Raw genomic sequence first — 7,385 nt, forward strand, 5'->3', positions numbered from 1 at the left:
GTTCGTGAATAGTTCGTGTTCGGCTCGTTCGTTAAAAACGAACATGAACAACGACTTCACAAATAATTTCGAACATGAACTTATTTAAAACAAACCGAACACGAACACATACTCTTTTCGTTCGTGTTTGGTTCATTTACACCCCTACATACATGCCACCCAATTCGGATGTATTTACATATCCAACATTTGAATTTAACTTCTTATATTTATCCCACTCAAATATTTAATATCATATAAAAATATCACTATTTTAATTTTTAAAAGATTAATAGATGAGAGGTGACTCAATGCCTAATTATTTTCTCTCGCATTAAAAAGCCTCAAGGGAATTTTACATCCGGAGTCCAAACACAACTCTGCACGGACTTCCATGAATATGCTGCCACGTGTGCAACATTGCGGAGGTTATTGAAGGGTTGTTGAAGTGAAATCACGGAGGTTATTTGAGGTTATTGAGGGGTTATTAAGGTGTTATTGTAGGGGTTAATGCATAAGGTTATTGAAGTGGAACAACAAAGGTTATTGAGGGGTTATTGCAGGGGTAATTGCAGTGAGTTATTGAAGTGGAATCACGAAGGTTATTGCTGGATTATTTGGGGGTTATTGAGGAGGTACATAGAGTGAAATAGCAGAGGTTATGGAGAGATTATTGCGGTGTAATTGGAGTTAATACCCCCAATAACCTCTCAATAACTCCCCAATAACCCTCCAAATAACTTCCGCAGTTTCACTCCAATAATCTCTGCGGTATATTTTCGTACAGAAGATGCACGCAGCGCTGCGTTCGTCCAGGGGTTATTCAGGGGGTATAAGGGGGTTATATCGGGGTTATACCCCTCTGTAACCCCCCTGTAACCTCTTTGTAAACTACCTGTAACCTACAAATGAGTTCCGCGCTTCAGTAGTTTCATGGGAGACAGTGGGATCGACCCCGCGGCTCCAGCTTCCGCTGGCTAAATATGCCAAATTGCCCCCGTACGCAAGGAATCCATCTGCCCTAGCATTCTCCTGGTGTTCCCGATCTCTCACCGTCTCGCCATGTCCCAGCGTTCCGCCTATTATTCTTCTTGCTCGACAAACCCCACACCAAAAAAAAATAGTGCCGACACCATCTTAATATGATATCAATTTTCTTTAAAAATGAGTTATGAGTTAAGAAATACTTGCAAAACGACAAAGTTTTGGTGAGAACATAATGGGCAAGCTTGCCTTATTGTTGATCGTCTATTATGTATGATGCTTAATTTGTAATTATGAGAGTAAAATTTGCTTTAGTTTTAAATTTGTAATTTATAAGTAGGACTCATGTGTAATCTACTTATTTAGAAGTTTTACATATCCTGGAATGCACATTTATGTTATAACAATCATGATTAAATATTTGTGTGTCATTTTAAGTTATAAAAATATAAATTTGATGATTTAGAAGTATTTTTTTTAAAATTATGTGCTATTTACGTAAATATAAATGTTAAGAATATAACATTTTTGTTGTATTTGTGTAAATCTTAATTATTTCATTTCTCAATTAGAGTTGCAACAAGCCAACAACTCGTTCCAAAATGAAACCGTCAACATTATTTGGCTCCGTAGTCTCAATTATTACAGGGGGTGGAGCAAGCAACAAAGCATTAGATCATTAGTAATCCCGCCATAGTTGTCACACCTTTTCCTCGGATTAGAACTCGATTTCTGCCCTCATCCAGTTGTAGATCAAGTATTCCACCCCTTGGAGAGTCCTGCCTTGTTAATCTAGCTGTTGGCCCCAAAGCTAAGTTAAAAAAACCTTGTTGTTGTTGTTGTTGTTGTTGTTGTTGTTGTTGTTGTTAAGTGCGATGAACTCTCCAGTGGTAGAAGCATGCCTTGTTGTTGTTGTTGTTGTTGTTATTGTTGTTGTTAAGTGCGATGAACTCTCCAGTAGTAGAAGCATGCCCCTATATATTAACCATTGTCCAAAATAAAATTTAGGTCGGATTTAGGTAAGAATTTAGACTCTGTTTGGAGCCGCTTTTTTCAGCTCCCAGCTTCGCGGCAGAAGGACGCTGAAGCGGGAGGAAAGCAGACAGTGGGATCGACCCCGCGGCTCCAGCTTCCGCCGGCTAAATATGCCAAATTGCCCCCATACGCAAGGAATCCCTTTGCCCTAGCATTCGCCCGGTGTTCCAGATCCCTCGCCATCTCGGCATCTCCAAGCGTTCTGCCTATTATTCTTCTTGCTCGAAGTGAGCAGCTTCCCTACAAAATGGATGTACAATACAGATCTGATCTCCAATCATCAGTCTGAACGGGTGCTCGGAGTGGGAAACTCTTCCACCTTTTGGGCAGCTTCCCAACCTCAAGTCGTTGTACCTTTGTGACGTGCCAAAGGCAAAGCGACTTGATTGTAAATTCCATGGGAATGACAAGGTTTATGTGTTTCCATCGTTGGATGTGCTAAATATTAAGGGATTACAAGTATCCGAGGATTGGTTTGATGGAGCAGGATGACTGTTTCTTTCCTTGCTTAACTAAACTCTTCCTCGACAACTCGCCTCCTTGGAAAAGCTGAAAATTTGTAATAATGAGGTGTTGGGTTCTTTTACAATTGAGGCCACAACTCCCTCCCTTCATTTCTTGGCTACTTTAATTGTAGATGATCGTCTTCTATGACTGCCATGATGACAGAAATGAATCATAAAATAGTTTTCATTCTTATTAAGCAAATCGTAGAGTAACGCAAAACCGCCTTTTGCAATTTATTATTACTTGTTCACCAAGAAAATCATTCTACTTTTTTATAATGATTTATTCACCCAATATTTTTTTCATTATTATTTCCATGGAGCATAATGAACAGTGTGATGTTTTCTGTTGGGCAGACAATTCAGAGGATTCTCCATACAACGGTGATCGAAAATGAGGAACGTCACTCGAGGAAAATCTAGCATGGGAGCTACACCGCCTCAATGTTAAAAATAATATAATTATGTTATTAATAGTAATTTTTAATATTTTTAGACTTTTTTTTAGCACTTTTGATACTCACTGTGAATTAAGACGTATATATGTAATTTTGTACTATTTTTAAGTGAATTTTTGCTTCAAAACTATTAAATTTATAACAATCATTGTTCTGTTAAACACAATATTACAAAAAAGGGACAGAATGGTCATTTTTCCAGTAACAGTTGCCCCACTGTTGTTTTCACACAGTTGTGCACCAAACAGACAGTCAGCTTCCCCGTTACTGCTTCCCTACAGCAGCTTCCTGGGCAGCGCAGGTGCAACTGAGAAGCTCTCAGCTGCAGTTGCGCCAAACAGAGCCTTAATCAACTGTTGGTTAGGGTAAACTTAAGGCTGAAAATATTGATCGACGTTGGATACTAGTGTAGTGTTATGCCCACAATGTATTAAGCGAGGTGGATACCGCATATACAATATCTTGAAAAAAGGTGGTTTGTGTTGCGGCGTGATACAAAGCATTATACAAATATTCGGCCCATGTAATCCACTTGACCCATAGTTTCGATGTATCATATACAAAACAATGCTGATATGTCTCCACATTTCTATTGACCACATCTGTTTGCCCATCAATTTGGGGATGATATGTAGTGCTCCTCTTAAGGACTGTCTCTTGCAACCTGAGTACCTCTTTCCAGAAGTTGGATGCTAAAATTTCCACACTCTCGAGACAGCTGACTCAAAGGTCATCCCAGCTTGTAAGTGAGCCAAAGGCTTACTCTCTCTCTCTCTCTCTCTCTATCTCTCTATCTCTCTCGTGCTATCGACGAACCTCACCATCCTCCTTCCCTTGTGACAGGTAACCCGGGCTGCCAGCGACCTCGCTTCCTCATTCTGTTACGGTTGACGACTTGAGTCGCTGATGGTTTTGTCAGCTTTTGTCAGCTTTCATTTCCTTTCGGCAGAAAGCCTCGCCATAACTCCTCACCGTCGATGGGCAATGACATCATCACAGTGTAAAGAGCCACGAATGACTTCTCTCTTACCATCAGAAGAGCTTCATCTGGAACACGGTGTGGGACATCAAACAATCACCGTGACAGTATAACCTCCTCAACCCTTGTGTTATTCTTTCTTAACTAGCCATAGGATTAGTTTAGGCTAGGCATTGTAGGTCCGGTTGCCCACACAAGGCGAGTTGGCCAGCCGACTATGTATAACCTCCTCAACCCTTGTGTTCTTTCTGCTTAACTATCCCTAGGATTAGTTTAGGCTAGGCACTGTAGGTTTGGTCGCCCACATGGGGCTAGTTGACCGGTCACACTAGTCGGCTCGGCCATACTTCCTTGGATTGGTCGTTGATTTTCTAGAGGAAGCCCTAAGTTAGGAATCACATGTGTGGCCAAACCCCTTGCGGAGCCGAGCGATTTCTTGTTCCAAACCTTAGGCCTAAATTCCAACAGGTTAGAATCCCAACTTCTTCTTACTTTGGCATTCCCCAACATTCCTTGGAGAGTTTGGGATGCTTAGATTTTGCAATGTAAGAAAAACTTTGTAGCTAGCTCACTTTGCAAAATTATGAGTTATGAAATGGGAAAAGTTTTGTAGCTAATCCATTCCACAACATCGTGGAGAGTTTTCCTTTTGGAGACCCGGAGGTGAAACTCCCTACACATCTCACTAAAGTAGAAGGTAGCTATGGTGCATATCCAAGTGCTAAAACCTTAGGTGCCCAAGCTATTATGACTTGTTATCAAGCATGATCATTTGCTTCAAATTGGGCCATATGTCTTGCTTGGAGTATGTTGCACTTGCACTTGGGCCATATGTCTTGCTTGGAGTATGTTGCACTTTCACCTTGCCTTGACCGACCGCCCGACCCTGTCGACATAACACATTTGTCCTACCGGCCGCCCCAGCCCAGTCGACCAATCACTTAGGTCCTACATATCCCCTCAACATGGTCGACATAACACTTAGGTCCGTTCGACGGCCCTAGCACAGTTGGCATAGCACTTACACCCGCCCGACCCACTGATCACTTGATCTGACTGGCCACCCTAGCTCAGTCGACCGACCACTTTGGTCCGTCCGTCCGCCCACACCCGGTAGACCGATCACTTAGGCCTGACCGGTCACCCCAGCCTGACCGACAGCTCAAATACTCCGACCGGCCATCACGACACGGTTAATCGATCACTTGTATAGTGTATATTGTGCATGTGCATGAGTTTGTTTGTTTGCTTGCTTGCATGGTGCACTATACCTTGTATGTTCTTGTCACTTGCATGTATGTCTAGTCATTATTGGGGTAAGATGTAATTCTCTCTAGTGGAATCCTATACCCTAGGCAACCACAATACATCTTGTGTTATATATCTTGCATGACATCTTGCATAGTCACTATAACTTGCTTGAGATGCATTTTGAGTGTTCATTCATACACGCACTCCACTTGTATAATTCTCCTAGTGAGGAGTATCATTATTCAGGTTGTTGTCTTGTATAATTCTCCTAGTGAGGAGTATCATTATTCGGGTTCCACGACATATCCACCCCTTCGGGTCATTGCCTCCACGACAAACCCTAAAATTTATAGATAAAAAAGATTTATTATAGATATAAATATCCGTAAATTTTAATATAATGTTAGCGCAAGTGTATTGTTTTATTAGAATTGGTGAAGTCCCATTCTAGTTCCTAGAGGAATAAGTCAAACCATGGAGATGCAAAAAATTGTTCGCATTGACAGATATTTGGAAATTTCAATTAATTATGAAGGCATTTACATACATGTAGGGCTGCCAAAAAAACTCGTTGTTCTCGAACAGTTCGTCTTCGGTTTGTCAATGAGTTCATGCTCGATTCGTTCGATAAGTAAACAAAACGAACGTGAACATACTTTTTTCGTTCGGTTTGTTAAACGAACCAAACACGAACAGTGATGCGTTCGTTCGTGTTTAAATCATTATTGTTCGAAATATAAAATAAATTATAATTTTATGATATAAACTATATATTATAAATTATAAATTATAAAAAAATTAAATTTTATAAATTATAATATATAATAAATTAATAATAATATATTAATATACTATATTAGTAATATGCTAATATATATATTATATATTTATATAATATAAGTTATATAATTAATATAATATATTATTTATATATATTAATATTAGGGATGTCAAAGTAGCTCGTCGTTCGTGAATAGTTCGTGTTCGGCTCGTTCGTTAAGAAACGAACATGAACAACGACTTCACGAATAATTTCGAACATAAACTTATTTAAAACAAACCGAACACGAACACATGCTCTTTTCGTTCGTGTTTGGTTCATTTACACCCCTACATACATGCCACCCAATTCGTATGTATTTACATATCCAACATTTGAATTTAACTTCTTATATTTATCCCACTCAAATATTTAATATCATATAAAAAATATCACTATTTTAATTTTTAAAAGATTAATAGATGAGAGGTGACTCAATGTCTAATTATTTTCTCTCGCATTAAAAAGCCTTAAGGGAATTTTACATCCGGAGTCCAAACACAACTCTGCACGGACTTCCATGAATATGCTGCCACGTGTGCAACATTGCGGAGGTTATTGAAGGGTTGTTGAAGTGAAATCACGGAGGTTATTTGAGGTTATTGAGGGGTTATTAAGGTGTTATTGTAGGGGTTAATGCATAAGGTTATTGAAGTGGAACAACAAAGGTTATTGAGGGGTTATTGCAGGGGTAATTGCAGTGAGTTATTGAAGTGGAATCACGAAGGTTATTGCTGGATTATTTGGGGGTTATTGAGGAGGTACATAGAGTGAAATAGCAGAGGTTATGGAGAGATTATTGCGGTGTAATTGGAGTTAATACCCCCAACAACCTCTCAATAACTCCCCAATAACCCTCCAAATAACTTCCGCAGTTTCACTCCAATAATCTCTGCGGTATATTTTCGTACAGAAGATGCACGCAGCGCTGCGTTCGTCCAGGGGTTATTCAGGGGGTATAAGGGGGTTATATCGGGGTTATACCCCTCTGTAACCCCCCTGTAACCTCTTTGTAAACTACCTGTAACCTACAAATGAGTTCCGCGCTTCAGTAGTTTCATGGGTACGAATAGGGGTGTAAACGAACCGAACACGAACGAACAGTACTCATGTTCGTGTTCGGTTCGTTTGAAATATAATTTGTTTGAAATAGGCTCGTGTTCGAAATTGTTCGTGAAGAGTCTGTTCGTGTTCGGTTCGTTTTTGTTCGAATTGTTCGAATTGTTCGAATTGTTCGAATTGTTCGAATTGTTCGAATTGTTCGAATTGTTCGAATTGTTCGAATTGTTCGAATCGTTCGAATCGTTCGAATCGTTCGAATCGTTCGAATCGTTCGAATTCGTAATGTTCGAAATGTTCGAAATGTTCGAAAT

The sequence above is a fragment of the Phalaenopsis equestris genome, unplaced genomic scaffold, assembly GCF_001263595.1.
Source record: "Phalaenopsis equestris unplaced genomic scaffold, ASM126359v1 Scaffold000429, whole genome shotgun sequence".
In the NCBI taxonomy this organism is placed as follows: domain Eukaryota; kingdom Viridiplantae; phylum Streptophyta; class Magnoliopsida; order Asparagales; family Orchidaceae; genus Phalaenopsis; species Phalaenopsis equestris.